The sequence below is a fragment of the Mauremys reevesii genome, unplaced genomic scaffold, assembly GCF_016161935.1.
Source record: "Mauremys reevesii isolate NIE-2019 unplaced genomic scaffold, ASM1616193v1 Contig4, whole genome shotgun sequence".
Classification (NCBI taxonomy): Eukaryota; Metazoa; Chordata; order Testudines; family Geoemydidae; genus Mauremys; species Mauremys reevesii.
The window spans coordinates 618,265-636,102 of record NW_024100851.1 but is presented as its reverse complement, the minus strand read 5'-3'; the positions used below and the strand labels follow the sequence as shown (position 1 = coordinate 636,102).

The 17,838-nt window shown below is 47.9% G+C and overlaps 5 non-coding genes across 5 annotated transcripts; 1 reads left to right on the top strand and 4 right to left on the bottom strand.

Moving 5' to 3' along the window:
• The first annotated feature begins 1,028 nt into the window (after positions 1 to 1,028).
• LOC120393953 lies at positions 1,029 to 1,193 on the top strand. Its single transcript, XR_005592178.1, has one exon. It is a non-coding gene; the product is annotated as a U1 spliceosomal RNA (small nuclear RNA).
• Positions 1,194 to 5,560: 4,367 nt separating this feature from the next.
• LOC120393944 lies at positions 5,561 to 5,756 on the bottom strand. Its single transcript, XR_005592170.1, has one exon. It is a non-coding gene; the product is annotated as a U2 spliceosomal RNA (small nuclear RNA).
• A 2,440-nt stretch (positions 5,757 to 8,196) lies between these two features.
• TRNAL-CAA lies at positions 8,197 to 8,305 on the bottom strand. Its single transcript has 2 exons — positions 8,268 to 8,305; positions 8,197 to 8,242 (listed from the first exon to the last, which is right to left on the bottom strand). It is a non-coding gene; the product is annotated as a tRNA-Leu (tRNA).
• A 4,405-nt stretch (positions 8,306 to 12,710) lies between these two features.
• On the bottom strand, positions 12,711 to 12,783 carry TRNAK-CUU. The gene has a single exon. It is a non-coding gene; the product is annotated as a tRNA-Lys (tRNA).
• A 1,478-nt stretch (positions 12,784 to 14,261) lies between these two features.
• On the bottom strand, positions 14,262 to 14,370 carry TRNAL-CAA. The gene is made up of 2 exons: positions 14,333 to 14,370; positions 14,262 to 14,307 (listed from the first exon to the last, which is right to left on the bottom strand). It is a non-coding gene; the product is annotated as a tRNA-Leu (tRNA).
• Between the last annotated feature and the right edge of the window lie 3,468 nt (positions 14,371 to 17,838).

The following is a 17,838-nucleotide window of genomic DNA, read 5'->3' as shown; positions in this document are numbered from 1 at the left end:
ATCAGGGATACTGTTCCTGACAGCTTGTATTCCATCAGTGTGTGGGATGTTTGTGTAGAGAGCCTCTACATCCATGGTGGCTAGGATGGTGTTTTCTGGAAGGTCACCAATGCATTGTAGTTTCCTCAGGAAATCAGTGGTGTCACGGAGATAGCTGGGAGTGCTGGTAACATAGGGTCTGAGTAGAGAGTCCACATATCCAGACAGTCCTTCAGTGAGAGTTCCAATGCCAGAGATGATGGGGCGTCCAGGATTTCCGGGTTTGTGGATCTTGGGTAGTAGATAGAATAACCCTGGTCGGGGTTCTAAGGGTATGTTGATTTGTTCCGGTGTTAGTGTAGGGAGTGTCCTGAGTAGATGGTGCAGTTTCTTAGTGTATTCCTCAGTGGGATCTAAGGGAAGTAGCCTGTAAAATTTGGTATTGGAGAGTTGTCTGGCGGCCTCCTTTTGGTAGTCAGACCTGTTCATGATGACAACAGCACCTCCTTTATCAACCTCTTTGATTATAATGTCAGGATGGTTTCTGAGGCTGTGGATGGCATTGCGTTCTGCACGACTTAGGTTGTGAGGCAAGCGATGTTGTTTTTCCACAATTTCTGCCTGTGTACTTCGGCTGAAGCATTCAATGTATAGGTCCAGACTGTCATTTTGACCCTCAGGAGGAGTCCCTGTGGAGTTCTTCTTCTTGTGCTGTTGGTGGGAGGGTAACTGTTTATCAGTGCGCTGTTCAGTGTTGTCCTGGAAGTATTCTTTGAGTCGGAGACGGCGAAAGTAGGCTTCCAGATCGCCGCAGAACTGTATCATGTTGGTGGGGGTGGCAGGGCAGAAAGAGAGTCCCCGAGATAGGACAGACTGTTCTTCTGGGCTGAGTGTGTGGCTGGATAGATTGACGATATTGCTCGGTGGGTTAGGGGTATCATGGTTGTGGCCCCATGTGGCAGGTAGGTGTTTAGACAGCTTACAGTCCTTTTTCCTTTGTAGAGAGGTGAAGTGAGTGATGTAGATCTCCTGTCTTATTTTAGTGAAGTCCGTTTGTATGGAAGTTTGGTTATTGATGATCACAAAGGTGGTTTTCCCAGGATGAGGCTCATCCATTGCACTGTGGGTGTGCTGACCCCTGCGATTTCCCCAAATGCGGGAAACTCAACTGCATAGTTTGTGGTAGTGGGGGACTGCGTTCGCGCTCTCCCCTGGCGATTGGTTTGAACAACAGAAAACCGACAGTGGGCTGCTTAGGCTTAGTGCACTGCAAAGCAGACTCTCGGGAAAGCAGTTGTCAGTCTGCTTTTGGGAGTGCTCTTTTCCACAGGCCCTGTACTTCTAGGTATCTTTGTCACAGGTTCCTCCTTGTAAGCAAAGCTCAGCTCTGGAACTTTACTTGGGTCTCTCTGTGTTCTTGGCTTTCCCTGGTCTTTTGCAGCTGATCTGCTCTCTAGTCTGCTTTTGGGGGGCTTGGACCGGTGCCTTCTTTGGCTCTAAGGGGAGCTGCCTGCCTGCTCTGCTTCTTTCCCTGCTTATAGCTTCTTGCCCGGCCCTTCTTCTCGGGCTCTTCCTCCTTTGACGGGAGGACGGCCTGTCCAAAACGCCTGTCCCACCTGGTCTCCTCGTCCAACAGGCAGCCTCGCCCCCTGCCCTGGGGCTGCTTTGGCTTTCGCTGTCTGTTCCTGTCTCTTGGTGGCCACCCTGTCTGTGCTACGGAGACTAGGCTGTCACAACCCCGTGCTGGAGGAGGGGCTTTCCGTCGCTTGAGGCCCACCCACCGCCTCCCCGAATGCCCTTAGCTATGCTGCGGGTTAGGGCGGCATGGCCGTGTCGCCCAGGAGCGGGTTTTCCCTTTTGCACACCTCTGACGGATGGAGCTGTTTTGACTTAACTGTTCAGCATGCACCGACCCTCGGGCCTGGTCTGCACGGGCAATGTAAATCGGCGCGGCTACATCAGTCTGCGCCTTGGTCGGAAGAATTCTTCCGTCGACCTAGCTTCCGCCTTTCGGGGAGGTGGATGGCCGGCACCAATGAGGAAAACCCTCTCCAGGACCCTTCTCCGGGAACAGGGCCCTTCCGTTTGGGGAGATTATGCTGCTTTAAAAAAGAGAAATTGTTTAACTGCCTTTCTCTGAGGCAAGGTTGATTTGTATTGCTTCCCTCGTGGCTCCTTATAGCAGTTGTGTTCTGAAATCTTTAGGGTTTGACTTCATTTATGATGAAATCTTGCTGTAACTTTATTCTAATTTTCAATGAGTAACTAGACCTGAGCTGTTTGGTGTGTTAGTGGAGGATTGTTTAAAAACCTGGGATTCCACTTTCGGCTGCCTTTCCATTCCATTTCCTCTGAAAGCCACCGAAAGCCTCCACTTCCCACATAACTCTCTCAAACCTGCAGTCATCAGGCATACAGACGATGCTTACAGTTTCACTCCATACGAGTCCAGTTCCTCGCTGTTTCCTGTCTAACCACTGCATACATATGGTGTCCCCTCCCTACCCGGAGCTGCTTCCTGGCTTTTGCGCTCAGGACAGGAAAACGAGAATGGAGAGGTAAGCTGTGCAGGGAACTCTTCCTCAGCTCGCACTCCACCCCCCAAGGGCCTTTCGAGGTCTTCTACGGACTTCAGGTTTCATTTGATTTCCAAGGTTTATGGGCTCATTAATTAGCCATCTCTCCTAATGCAGGGATCCTACGGGTCAGACCAAAGATCGATGGCCCAAAAGAGCTAAGAAACAGAAATAAAGGTGAGCGCTAGGCGTTACATTCAGATGAGCATCCAGAATCTGACTGTGCCCTGGCAAGTTCAACGCTGCCGAAAAGAAGGAGCTCGTCAGGTCCTTCTGCTAGCACCCACATCTGGTGGCTAGTCAGTCTGCTGGGAAATAAGGAAAAGGAAATGAATTAAAGGAGTCAGGCAATAACAAGGAAATGAAGAGGTTTGTCGAACGGGTTCTGTCTGATTCACTGTCTTCCCAGCTACCCATCAAAGTTAAAGACCTAGCCCAGTATCCTGTCTGCTGACAGCGGCCAATGCCAGGTGCCCCAGAGGGAATGAACAGAACAGGGAATCATCAAGTGCTCCATCCCCTGTCGCCCATGCCCCGCTTCTGGCAAACAGGGATACCTAGCTAGGGATACCGCTGGCAAAGCGCCATAGATGGACCTATCCTCCATTAATTTATCTAGTGCTTTTTTGAACCCTGTTATAGTCTTGGCCTTCACGACATCCTCTGGCAAAGAGTTCCACAGGTTGGCTGTGTGGTGCGTGAAGAAAGACTTCCTTTTGTTTGTTTTAAAGCTGCTGCCTATTAATTTGGTTTGGTGACCCCTGGTTCGTGTGTTATGAGAAGGAGTATATAACTCTTCCTTATTTACTTGGTCCACGCCAGTCATAGATTTACAGACCTCCCTCGTATCCCCCTTTAGTCGTCTCTTTTCCAAGATGAAAAGTCCCAATCTTATGAATCTCTTCTTAGATGGAAGCTGGTCCATATCCCCTCATCATCTTTGTTGTCCGTTTCTGAATCTTTCCCATTCCCATATATCGTTTTTGAGATTGGGGCGACCACATCAGCATGCAGTATTCAAGATGTGGGCATACCATGGATTGATATTGAGGCAATATGATAGTTTCTGTCTTATTACCTGTCCCTTTCTTAATGATTCCCAATGCTCCGCTGCACATTGAGTGGATGTTTTCAGAGAACTATCCACAACGACTTCCAGATCTCTTTCTCATGTGGTAACAGCTAATTTAGACCCCATCGTTTTATAGGGATAGTTGGGATTATGTTTGCCAATGTGCATTACTTTGCACTTATGAGCACCGACGTTCATCTGCCATTCGGTTGTCCCGTCACCCAGTTTTGTGAGATCTCTTTGTGGCTCTTGGCAGTCTGCCTGGGACTTAACTCTCTTGAGCAATTTTGTATCATCTGCAAATTTTGCCACCTCACTGTTTAGCCCTTCCCCCAGATCATTTATGAATAAGTTGAACAGTACTGCTCCCAGTACAGACACCTGGGGATAAGAGAGGGCAGATCCTCTTCTGACACTGGCAGACCAGGTGCCAGCTCATGCCAAGGCCCCTAGGGCTTACTGAAAAGTGACAAACGCATGGCTGGAAACTAGTCTTGCTCACCTGTTTGTTAGTGTTGTTAAAACAGGCATTAGCTTTATAAAAACGTGTTTAGAGTTTATGACAAGCTCGTGAGTTGCTGCATGCATTATTCTCACCTATAATAGCTGTAGCCCATGTTGTAAGGTGATATATAAGCGTTGGCACTAAAGCTGTAAACCCCCTTGCCGCCGCCCCACCACCAGTCAGGAGAGAAGCATTACCAAGTGTGAAATGGTAGTTTATCAGAAGAGGCGTCATCTCCTTTCCAACAAGAGAAGGCCCTGACTGAGACATCAGGCAAGCCACTGTGGATCATCCGTGGACAAAAGACTTGGTTGATTGCTCCTCCTCACACACCTCCGAGGAGGCAGAGCCCTGCACAAACACTTGCCCCCATCAGCTTGAGCTCTGGGGGAATGGAATAAAAATCCCTGTCAGGAAGAAACTGTTGTTCCCCCCTCCCCACGATGCTGCTTGGACTTCAGGGAGCCGGCACACCTTCTAAGCAACAGCAAGGGATCCTGGCTGTTTGGCTAGGGTTAGCCCTAAAGGACATACAGAGCTTGCGTGTTACAGCAGCTTCTACTACCCCTGGGTAGCAAGATAGAGTCAGGGTGCCCAAGGGGTCTGTCTGTGACTCCATGTTAAGGCTGTTCTAGTGCCTGAGGAGTTCACACTTGATACTTGGTGGGTGAAATTAAAGTGAGGAGCCCCGCTGCCTGCCAGCCCCAGGCGCCGGGGGCTGCTGCTCTCTGGGGCTCTGGCCACACTAGAAAGGTAAGTTTCTAGCTTGCCTGATTCAGAAAACCAGAAGGGAAAGAAAGAGAACCCACATTACATTTTTTAAAAAAAGAATCCTCCTGATTTGTAAGCCACTGTCATGATTTGGGGGATTTTCCAATAGCGAGGATGGCAACAATGAGAAGCTAAGGGTTATTATGTAGCATTTAGATTACAGTAGGCTTGGGGGGGGGGAAATCAGGATTGGGGCCCCTGTGTGCTGGGTGCAGCACGACACCTAGTGCCTTGTCTTGATCTTACGAACCAAGATACATAGAACGTAGGCCGGGTGGGGAGAAGTCTGTGTAACTCATGCAGTTGTGTATATACACATGACCTCAAATATTACCAACCGCCCCACCCCACCCCCCAAAAATACAAAAAAAAACCCAAAAAATCCCATCTCCCCAACAGACCCAGAATCTGGAAAGCATTTGTCCCTCATACTGTTGAAAAGACTCACAGCAGAAAGAAGGAGTCCAGCTTCTTAAATAACTCTCTAGCAAGAAAAAGAAGAACCTCTCACATCTATAGACTCACAAAACACTTCCAAGAAACTGTAAAGAAAGAAAAACACCCAGATTTTTCTGCTACTTCAAAAAACATTTGCTTTAAAGAAAGTATCACAGTTCAACTCTTTTCTGCTTTTCTAACCAGAAGGTTCTCCTCTAAAGGAGATACACCGATCCTGGAAGCACTGCAATACCAGATCAATGCATAGGGCAGACAAAGCAAGCTTCTGTTCTAACCCCCCCTGCTTCAAAAATCAAGTTAATATACAGTCCTCACATCAAGGATGTATCAGAGATTAAACTGATAAGAACAGACACAACACTTTGATCTGAGCTCCAAGGAGCCCAAAAACAATACTCACATTCTGCTATGCACGCACACCCCTGCGCCCACCCATTTCGACCTCACCAGGACGAGCTCCCAGAACCACAACAACCACCACAACTCGGGAACTCTACCTGAGAATCACTTCCCCAAAATGACTCCAGTGGAAGACTTCGAAGCAAGAACCCTTAACACACAATTCTGTTCAAAGACAGACAAGTCTTGCAGATGCCTTCCTCTCCCTGGTTTCCCCTCTATACTCCTAATTTCCATAAAGCCACCCACTGGCCTGGACTACCAATCTCTCACGGTTAACTCTTACAGCAAAACAGGGTAAAGAAAGCCTATGCAAGCGCTATTCCACAGCCCCGAGGCTCTTTTCTGCTCCTTCCCACAGAACTAGCTCAAACAGACAGTCAATTGCATCAAAGCAATTCCTTGCCATTTGGGGCATTGGTGCCCCTTAGTCCCTCTGAGGTGATCGGCTGGTTCCTTCTGGCCTGAAACGCTAGGAATCTGACTCAAAGGGCCACAGCCTTCCTCTTCTTCTGCGCCTATGAACTAGCACTCATCTGGGCAAAACGTTGACCATTTCCTAAGTTAAAACACTGGTGTTTTCCCCACAGGAAAGGGATGGACAATTTCTCTTATGTGGGAAGACGAAGGAAACCATGCAATCACCTTCTGGAAGGTATATTAAGGAGGGCGGTGGAAGAGCCCTCACGGACTAGACTAAGAAAGCAGCTCTTGAACTGACCTTCCAACAATGACAAACTAAAATCTGCAAGAGCAGCCTTTCAACTCAGGGGCCCAATAAGAAGCCGTTACCAATAACTAACCGAAGAGTTACAAATGACTCCAAACCAGACACTTTTAGGAAAAACCAAACGTTAACACAAACAACAACGCATTTCTTTGCTGCTCTTCAACCGTGATACTCTCCTCCACCGTTCCTCCCAAAAACATACAAAACCAAAGAGCCAGTAGAATGCACATCACAAAACAGTCCCCTGCTAGCTAGGAAACAATCTCACTAACATGAGAATCTTAAAGTAAATAAACCATTTTCAGAGCTCTGAGCTTTTTTCATATACTATAGATAAGCTTCAGCCAGTGACACCAGTTCAGGTAGCCCCCTTCTGTTTTTCTCACAGCAGGCAACAGCCTTGCCAAAGCAAAGCCTTAAAAAATTGGGTACAAACTCATAAACATTCCTCTCCACGGAAAAATGCAAAGGGAAATAGGCTGGCCCAGGGGCATGAGGACAATGGCCCAGACAAAGGGGGAGGGACTTGGTCCAGGGGTGGAGGAAGACAGAAAAAGGGACAGGCATGGGATTGGCTTCCTGTCTTTTTTCCTTTGCTCAGCATTTTACCTGTGACTGTAATGGGGAGACTTGAGAAATACCTGTGATGCTGGTGAGGTAGGTGGCTGCCACGAGAGCACAGAGCTGAGCATTTTCCACTGGGTTGCTGCCTGCACCCTCAGCGCCTGGCTATGATTGTATAGTGGTTAGTGTTCTGCGCTCTGGCTACAGCAGCCTAGGTTCGAATCCAGGTCACGGCATTGCTTTTTGGTGGGGAGGGGCTATCCTGCAGCACGCCTCGTGGCTCAGTCTGATGGCGTCCGTTTGCAAAGAGAGCCATCAGCTGCTCCTTAGTTTCTGCTTGGTAAAGGCAAGTCAGTGGGGTCCATTGGTCAGAAAAAGAGTACCAGGACTTCTTGCTGGGCGTCAGGGTCCAAAAGCAACACATTACCTACTGGAAAGGGCTGTGTTTCGAATGTCCATCCAGTGTGGGTTGAAGGGAAGGATCTGCGTGCCTGGGAAGCTGCGTCCCTCCAGAGGCACTTGAGAAGCCAAAGGGGCCATGGGTGAGTTTGCGATGAGGTGAGTGTGAAGTGTGGAAGGGGGAGGGTGGCAAGAGGAGGTTTTGAGAGGAAAAAAGGTGCTGCTGAGCTGGTAGGTGAGGGTAAGGTCCCAGGCGGGTGTTGTGTGAGGAGCTGTGTAGGCCCGAAAAGGCGTTGTGCTGGGCAAGGGCAGGTGAGGAGGGCCAGGGCTTTTCCAGGGCTGTTACTGCAGCCAAAGCCTTTGGGAAGCAGAAGAGGGCCATCTCGCTAGAGGATTAAATTCACAACTCTTTCAACTCCCAGAGCCCTTCTATAGCACAGATGATTTGTATACACCTTCACCGTGAGCCAAATTGGCAGGTTTCCGGGAGCCCTGTGAGTCCGATGTTGTTTTAGTCTCCCTGCTGATTTATTAGGAGAATAAAAGATGGACACCAGAACTGAGGCAGACTACGGACACCGCATTCTGAGAAAACAATGGTGAACCTCCAACTCCAGCAGTGTGGGCCACATAGACAAATAACCAGCACCCACAATCTTTACAAGCTTTTTTCCAAAATAACCAAAAATGTTACAAGGGCAATTGAAACCAGGCCACCTCTTGAGGTGGAATCAAGAGGTTGTGTCAGGAGTGGGATTTGAACCCACGCCTCCTGCAGGAGACCAGAAGCCCCAGTTGTGGGAAAGACAGAGCCTTGAGTCTGGCACCTTAGACCACTCGGCCATCCTGACGCTGGGACAAAAGCAGCTCTCTCAACCCTCCTTTTCTTCAATATTGTATGAGCCGCTCAAGGAGGCCAAGACAGCATCTCTCGTTCAACACCTACATCACATCTGGTTTTTAGACACCATCACCCTCATCTAAAGTTTCAGGTTTCCTACAACCCTGTGCCTTCTGAGGTGTTCTAATCTCCCCCCTCACTTATTAGATGGACACTAGGACAGAGGCAGAATAGAGACACTTAGCTTAATGAGAACCTCAAACTCCCGCACGGTGGGCCACAGAGTCAAGCAGCCAGCACTCACAATCGGTACCGGCCTTGTTTGGGTTTTTTTCCCAAACTAGCTCAGCACTCAGGGTGTTGAGCCCTTCTGGAAATCTTGCAAAAGAGTTTGGAGCCTGAATGGGTGTTGAGTTCTTAAGAAAACCTTGTTTTTGTTTTGTTTCCCAAGAAAATTGGGGACAAAAGATTAATCTAGGTGAACCTGGATGTTTACTGCTGTTTTCGTTCAGCTCCACTAGGCTCTTTCGAAAGCTGGTCCGTTCCCCATTACAGAGGGTCCAATCAGAGAGGGTGAAGGAAACCCTGTGCTCAGCATCACAACCTGAGCCCGAGGAAAAGCACTGAAACACGCTCAAATGACGCTTTAGGTTCATCCATCAGAATCACAAGAGCAAGACAAAGACATCTCAAGAGGAAGAGTCCTCGGCTTTCATTTACCCCATCGCAACCCTCTTCACTTCTTCTTCTGCCTACCTAGAGGCTCATCCAGGAAAATCACTCAACTGATTATAATTTGGGCAGAGAAACCCAGGGAGGGCTTGTGCTCCCCCTCCATGTGAGCGGATAGCACTCTGACTTCGTCACGGGTCTCTCAGCTTTGGCTTCCCCAGTTTGTCAACTCGGTGCAGGCAGGAAGCAGGCTCTCCTCGGCTTTGGCAAGCCACTTTCTGTCCAAATTGGGAAACCGGTCCAGTCTCCATTCCCCTGTGAGAACAAGAGCAGAGAGTTCACCAGCTGAACCCAATCCGAGGCATTGAAAAAAATGGAATTATGCTTCCCGTTCCTCTGTCAGGATCACCAGGGAAACACACCAAAATCCCAAGAGGAACAACTCGTCTCTGTTTTAGTTACCCCCAACGCAATCCTCTCCGCTTCTTCTGCCTCCCTCGAGGCTCTTCCAGGGACAAAACTCATTGAGCTGATAGGATTTGGGGGATGGAAACGGAGAGAGGGGGTTTGACACCTCCTGAGAGGATGTGGACGCGATAGAACAGCTCTCTCGGTTTTAGAAGCCTCCTAGCCTGGCTCTTTTGTTGTCAATTCTGTGCCATCAGGAAGCAGCGAAAGCAGGGTAGGTAGGGCACCCGGTGACGTTGCACTCCATACGTTTTATGAAAAGATGCTTATAAGTGTGAGTATGATGTAAGTGGAATATGCTTGATGCAAAAGGTCTCTTGTAAGGTATCATAACAAAGGTTCTAACCTACTGAATATATGTCTCCTATTTGTATACATGTCTCATTCTTGTCTCTGAAGCTGGAAATATGAAGTCTAACTCTGAGGTCCTATTGTAATTGTGCAAAGCATGGGCCACTAATGGCGGTTTAAAACCTTGACGGCTCCCATTGACAATTGGTTGTAAATGGTTTATTGACCTGCAAACCTTCCTGTGTACGTGTGGGCCAACCCAGGAAGAATGGAAACTAGGGGGTCTTACAGAGACCACGATAGTGGAATCCATCTTAAATCTGGTATTTTTCCGTTTAGAAGGAAGGGTGAGGACCCAGAGAGACAAAAGATTCCCGCCTTATGCCAAAGCTATAAAAGGGGGTGAAGCAGGACAAAGGGGCTGCCAGTCATGAGAAAACCCCTGCCAGTCACGAGAAAACCTAAGATGTCTGCTGGAAGTAACAAAGACCGAAGCAGGGGAAAGGATTGGGCCCAGACTAGGCAGGAGTCTAGTCTGTGAAAGAAGCTGATTGGAACACCTCTGAGGGTGAGCTATTCCCTGGAATCAGTTTCTTAATGTATTAGGCTTAGGCTTGCGTGTTTTGTTTTGGTTTGCTTGGTGACTTCCTTTATTCTGTCTGTTATTACTTGAAATCACTTCACTCCTACTTTTTAACCTTAATAAAAATGACTTTTGTTTATTAATAAACCTAGAGGAAGTGATTAATCCCTGGGGGAGCAAACAGCTGTGCATCTCTCTCTATCAGTGATCTAGAGGGTGAAGAATTTAGGAATTTACCCTGTATAAGCTTTATAGAGAGTACAAGGGATTTATTTGGGGTTTTGGATCCCACTGGGAGCTGGGTGCTGGAGACAGGTGCTGAGCTGTTTTGAGTTAAAGTCTGCAGCTTTGGGAGTGTGGCCCAGAGCCTGGGTCTGTGTTGCAGCAGGCTAGGGTGTCTGGCTCAACAAGGCAGGGTTCTGGAGTCCCAAGCTGGCAGGGAAAACGGGCTCGGAAGTAATTTCAGTCCCAAGGGGATCTCTGTGACCGAACCCATCACAGTGGCGTAGTCGAGCAGGATATGTGCACAGCTGATTGCTTTGAGACACTGGTAGTGATTTTTAAGCGTGTTGCCCGGAGGACAGACAAAGTGCTTATTCGGGAAAGGGAAGATGACAACTTTGGTTGCCAAATTGGCTGGGAAAGCTCTGGATATATTCAGTAAGATGCCTATTGCTGATGCTTCAAACTATGGTCTATTTAAGGAATTGGTTTTGAAAGAGTTTCAGATTAGGCCCGAAACCTAGAGGGTTAAATTCACAACTCTTTCAACTCCCAGAGCCCTTCTACAGCACAGATGATTTGTATACACCTTCACCGTGAGCCAAATTGGCAGGTTTCCGGGAGCCCTGTGAGTCCGATGTTGTTTTAGTCTCCCTGCTGATTTATTAGGAGAATAAAAGATGGACACCAGAACTGAGGCAGACTACGGACACCGCATTCTGAGAAAACAATGGTGAACCTCCAACTCCAGCAGTGTGGGCCACATAGACAAGTAACCAGCACCCACAATCTTTACAAGCTTTTTTCCAAAATCACTCATCTTTTGGAAAAATAGGTTGAGCCTTTTTGACAATCTGGCTAAAGATTTTAGTGCCTAACTGGGAGCCTAGTTCTTCTGCAAATCTGGCCCTAGCGGTGGGTGTGAGACCTTCTGAAAATTCTGGCCAATGTGTCTGGAAGCTCCAAGAAGCATCGCAACTTTGAGCATTTACTAGAACAGGATGAACAAAACCTTCCTTCCTTGACCTACAATCACCTTGATTCCAGGTTGAGGTTTCAAGAGAATTGATTTGATTCTTAGATGCACTGCGAAACAAACACCCTCCTGTAGACATTGGAAGGGGGAGGCTGAAATGGATCTGCCACTAAACCACGTTGCCTTTCATCAGTAGCCACCTGAGCAAGAGGGTAACCACTGGCCTAGAGGTGAAAGGCCCATAGCCCATGTTCAGAAGCCTTCAGCGGCTAGATCTTAGGAATGGAAAAGCTTAATGATCTTTCTCCGGGGTGTTACTTCCAAAGACTTGTATATAGCGCTGGGTGAAAGGTTTTTGGATGAATATTATATTTAGTGAAATATTTTGGTGGACCCAAAATGATTGTTTGGTTTGGTTGCATTCTTCTGGTTGAACTCCAAGCAAGGAAGGCAAGGTAGACTTTTGTTGAAGAGGATAACTCCCTGACCGGGAATCGAACCCAGGCTGTGGGGGTGAAAGCGCCAAATCCTAACCACTAGACCACCAGAGAGATGACAGTTGGGGGGGTTGGGCATAACTTTCTAGGCCTACTTTCTGTCCAACTGAGGCCATTCGTTCGTCTTCAAAGGAGGTTAACACAAACTCTGAGCTCTTCGTTTCCTTATGGTTCCCTTCCTATTTTTAGCACTGATATGAAAAAGAAACAGAAAACATATTAAGACAATTTCCAGTATTGTTATACATTGAGGCCATGTCTTTTTTAAAAAAAAAAACAGTTTTGTTGCTATCTTGTTTTACTCTCCATGGGCTTACAGAAATGTATGAGGGATGAATAAGATGTGGCAGAATCGTCAGCCTTAAGCAATCTCCATCCCAATGAAGAGGGCTGGTGGAGGATTTGAGAAAGAAGCAGTTATCTCAACTACTGAGCGCTGGCGAAGATATAGAAATAAGTAGAGAAGCTCTAGATGGCTGCTCAGGGGGAGGGGGGCAATCAGCTTCTGAAAGGTTATTTTTTCCCTCTCTTGCCTGGGCTAGAAGAGACTCAACTCTCTTAGGACCATGGAATTGTCAATGTGTCTTGTCTTCATGATGTACTAAAGGTCCGAGACCGCCTCAGCTGGTTGAGAGGACAAAGAGTGGATTCCGTTATGCTCTGAGACTCTAAGGGAGAGAGTGATGTCAAAGAGTGCAAGATGAAACGCCCAACGTGGGGCTTGAACCCAAGACTCTGAGATTAAGAGTCTCATGCTCTACCGACTGAGCTACTCGGGCTAGGCCTCAAGAGGTAGCAAAGGCACAGACAGTGCAAAAGAAGAGCGAAGGAAGTTTCTTTGCGTGCTGAGATTCGTTTCCTGACATTTGCCTGCTTTCCTGGTTCCTTCGCTCTCCAGCTAGCAAACAGGGCCCATTCCAAGGCTAGTTAGATGCTGGTGTCTAGACCAGAGAAGTGGGAAAATCATCTAGCAGCTGCTCAGAGAAACCTGGGTGGGAGGGTGGAATTTAGGATTCTCCCAGCAGGAGGAGGTGCTGTTTCTCAGAAAAAGCTTCTCAGCGCCCAAAGAGGGGGCAGAGAAGACAGTTCGCCGCCAGACACATCTTTTCGCAGGGAATCAGAACCCCCCGGGGTAAAACTCTTCCAAGGATGTGCGGCTCCAGGAATGTCAGAGAAGGAAGGACTGTTTGCTTTAGGAGGTGGGTGCGGAACCTGCAGGTCCTTAGGTCCCTCCAGCGTCCGATGAAAGCATTTGGGGGGAAGGGGCCGGGATAGACAAAGACAGGAAAGACGGGCTTGCGGCTCCTGTGCAAACACCATGTTGCCAGCGGTCCAAGAGAAGCGGGTGGGGGTTCGAGCATTTTGGCTGCTTCCTGAGGGCACGGAACTCTCAACCTGGCAATGCTCAGAGCCCCGTTCCTCTGGAGTTATCTTAGGTTTGGTCTTGTGATGCTGAGTGAGGAAGCTGAAGCATCATTTGAGTTTGTTTCAGTGCCTTCGGTTGGGCTAAGGTTGTGACCCTGAGCACAGGGGTTCCAGCTCTTAACCCCTGAGGGGAATGGACAATGGACCAACTTAATCTGTTGGACAGAAAGTAGCCAGAAAAAAATCTAATGATGCTTCCGGTTCCTCCGTCAGGATCACAAGAGAAACACAAAAATCCCAAGAGGAACAATTCTTCTCTGCTTTTGTTACCTCCATCGCAACCCTCTCCACCTCTTCTTCTGCCTACCTAGCGGCTCTTTGATGGAGAAAGATCCTGGAGCGGATAGAATTTCTGAGATACAAACTGAGAGAGAGGCTTTGAGACCTCCTGATAGGATGTTGACACAATCTAACAGGGCTCTTGGTTGTAGCTGCCTCCTGTCTCTGCTCCCTATGTTGTCAATTCTGTGCCCTCATGAAGCAGCCCAACCAGAGTACGTAGAGCACCCAGTTTAGGGCTCAAGCCCAAACCCTGAGACTAAGAGTCTTACCTTCCCTTTATCAGTGTCTACTGTACTGCTCCCTTCTTCCTCCACCTGTATATGTTTGACACCCATACCTGCCCAAGATCAAGCAATGCCAACTTTCTGGTGGGGAATACACTGGAATTTACCCAACTAGGTGCCTTGAGCGCATGGATTCTGAAGGTATTTACGATTCCCTCTAACTTCTCTTGCCGCTACTCTAAGAAAGCTCCTAAACAAGGGCTCTTCCAATATGTTACAAGGGCAATTGAAACCAGGCCACCTCTTGAGGTGGAATCAAGAGGTTGTGTCAGGAGTGGGATTTGAACCCACGCCTCCTGCAGGAGACCAGAAGCCCCAGTTGTGGGAAAGACAGAGCCTTGAGTCTGGCGCCTTAGACCACTCGGCCATCCTGACGCTGGGACAAAAGCAGCTCTCTCAACCCTCCTTTTCTTCAATATTGTATGAGCCGCTCAAGGAGGCCAAGACAGCATCTCTCGTTCAACACCTACATCACATCTGGTTTTTAGACACCATCACCCTCATCTAAAGTTTCAGGTTTCCTACAACCCTGTGCCTTCTGAGGTGTTCTAATCTCCCCCCTCACTTATTAGATGGACACTAGGACAGAGGCAGAATAGAGACACTTAGCTTAATGAGAACCTCAAACTCCCGCACGGTGGGCCACAGAGTCAAGCAGCCAGCACTCACAATCAGTACCGGCCTTGTTTGGGTTTTTTTCCCAAACTAGCTCAGCACTCAGGGTGTTGAGCCCTTCTGGAAATCTTGCAAAAGAGTTTGGAGCCTGAATGGGTGTTGAGTTCTTAAGAAAACCTTGTTTTTGTTTTGTTTCCCCAAGAAAATTGGGGACAAAAGATTAATCTAGGGTGAACCTGGATGTTTACTGCTGTTTTCGTTCAGCTCCACTAGGCTCTTTCGAAAGCTGGTCCGTTCCCCATTACAGAGGGTCCAAGCAGAGAGGGTGAAGGAACCCCTGTGCTCAGCATCACAACCTGAGCCCGAGGAAAAGCACTGAAACACGCTCAAATGACGCTTTAGGTTCATCCATCAGAATCACAAGAGCAAGACAAAGACATCTCAAGAGGAAGAGTCCTCGGCTTTCATTTACCCCATCGCAACCCTCTTCACTTCTTCTTCTGCCTACCTAGAGGCTCATCCAGGAAAATCACTCAACTGATTATAATTTGGGCAGAGAAACCCAGGGAGGGCTTGTGCTCCCCCTCCATGTGAGCGGATAGCACTCTGACTTCGTCTACGGGTCTCTCAGCTTTGGCTTCCCCAGTTTGTCAACTCGGTGCAGGCAGGAAGCAGGCTCTCCTCGGCTTTGGCAAGCCACTTTCTGTCCAAATTGGGAAACCGGTCCAGTCTCCATTCCCCTGTGAGAACAAGAGCAGAGAGTTCACCAGCTGAACCCAATCCGAGGCATTGAAAAAAATGGAATTATGCTTCCCGTTCCTCCGTCAGGATCACCAGGGAAACACACCAAAATCCCAAGAGGAACAACTCGTCTCTGTTTTAGTTACCCCCAACGCAATCCTCTCCGCTTCTTCTGCCTCCCTCGAGGCTCTTCCAGGACAAAACTCATTGAGCTGATAGGATTTGGGGATGGAAACGGAGAGAGGGGTTTGACACCTCCTGAGAGGATGTGGACGCGATAGAACAGCTCTCTCGGTTTTAGAAGCCTCCTAGCCTGGCTCTTTTGTTGTCAATTCTGTGCCATCAGGAAGCAGCGAAAGCAGGGTAGGTAGGGCACCCGGTGACGTTGCACTCCATACGTTTTATGAAAAGATGCTTATAAGTGTGAGTATGATGTAAGTGGAATATGCTTGATGCAAAAGGTCTCTTGTAAGGTATCATAACAAAGGTTCTAACCTACTGAATATATGCCTCTTATTTGTATGCATGTCTCATTCTTGTCTCTGAAGCTGGAAATATGAAGTCTAACTCTGAGGTCCTATTGTAATTGTGCAAAGCGTGGGCCACTAATGGCGGTTTAAAACCTTGACGGCTCCCATTGACAATTGATTGTAAATGGTTTATTGACCTGCAAACCTTCCTGTGTACGTGTGGGCCAACCCAGGAAGAATGGAAACTAGGGGGTCTTACAGAGACCACGATAGTGGAATCCATCTTAAATCTGGTATTTTTCCGTTTAGAAGGAAGGGTGAGGACCCAGAGAGACAAAAGATTCCCGCCTTATGCCAAAGCTATAAAAGGGGGTGAAGCAGGACAAAGGGGCTGCCAGTCATGAGAAAACCCCTGCCAGTCACGAGAAAACCTAAGATGTCTGCTGGAAGTAACAAAGACCGAAGCAGGGGAAAAGATTGGGGCCGGACTAGGCAGGAGTCTAGTCTGTGAAAGAAGCTGATTGGAACACCTCTGAGGGTGAGCTATTCCCTGGAATCAGTTTCTTAATGTATTAGGCTTAGGCTTGCGTGTTTTGTTTTAGTTTGCTTGGTGACTTCCTTTGTTCTGTCTGTTATTACTTGAAATCACTTCACTCCTACTTTTTAACCTTAATAAAAATGACTTTTGTTTATTAATAAACCCAGAGGAAGTGATTAATCCCCGGGGGAGCAAACAGCTGTGCATCTCTCTCTATCAGTGATCTAGAGGGTGAAGAATTTAGGAATTTACCCTGTATAAGCTTTATAGAGAGTACAAGGGATTTATTTGGGGTTTTGGATCCCACTGGGAGCTGGGTGCTGGAGACAGGTGCTGAGCTGTTTTGAGTTAAAGTCTGCAGCTTTGGGAGTGTGGCCCAGAGCCTGGGTCTGTGTTGCAGCAGGCTAGGGTGTCTGGCTCAACAAGGCAGGGTTCTGGAGTCCCAAGCTGGCAGGGAAAACGGGCTCGGAAGTAATTTCAGTCCCAAGGGGATCTCTGTGACCGAACCCATCACAGTGGCGTAGTCGAGCAGGATATGTGCACAGCTGATTGCTTTGAGACACTGGTAGTGATTTTTAAGCGTGTTGCCCGGAGGACAGACAAAGTGCTTATTCGGGAAAGGGAAGATGACAACTTTGGTTGCCAAATTGGCTGGGAAAGCTCTGGATATATTCAGTAAGATGCCTATTGCTGATGCTTCAAACTATGGTCTATTTAAGGAATTGGTTTTGAAAGAGTTTCAGATTAGGCCCGAAACCTAGAGGTTAAATTCACAACTCTTTCAACTCCCAGAGCCCTTCTACAGCACAGATGATTTGTATACACCTTCACCGTGAGCCAAATTGGCAGGTTTCAGGAGCCCTGTGAGTCCGATGTTGTTTTAGTCTCCTGCTGATTTATTAGGAGAATAAAGATGGACACCAGAACTGAGGCAGACTACGGACACCGCATTCTGAGAAAACAATGGTGAACCTCCAACTCCAGCAGTGTGGGCCACATAGACAAGTAACCAGCACCCACAATCTTTACAAGCTTTTTCCAAAATAACTCATCTTTTGGAAAAATAGGTTGAGCCTTTTGACAATCTGGCTAAAGATTTTAGTGCCTAACTGGGAGCCTAGTTCTTCTGCAAATCTGGCCCTAGCGGTGGGTGTGAGACCTTCTGAAAATTCTGGCCAATGTGTCTGGAAGCTCCAAGAAGCATCGCAACTTTGAGCATTTACTAGAACAGGAAGAACAAAACCTTCCATCCTAGAACTACAATCACCTAGAATACAGTAAGAGGTTACAAGAGAATTGATAAGATACTTAGATGCACTACGAAACAAACACCCACCTCTAGACAATGGAAGGGGAGGCTGAAATGGATCTGCCACTAAACCACGTTGCCTTTCATCAGTAGCCACCTGAGCAAGAGGGTAACCACTGGCCTAGAGGTGAAAGGCCCATAGCCCATGCTCAGAAGCCTTCAGCGGCTAG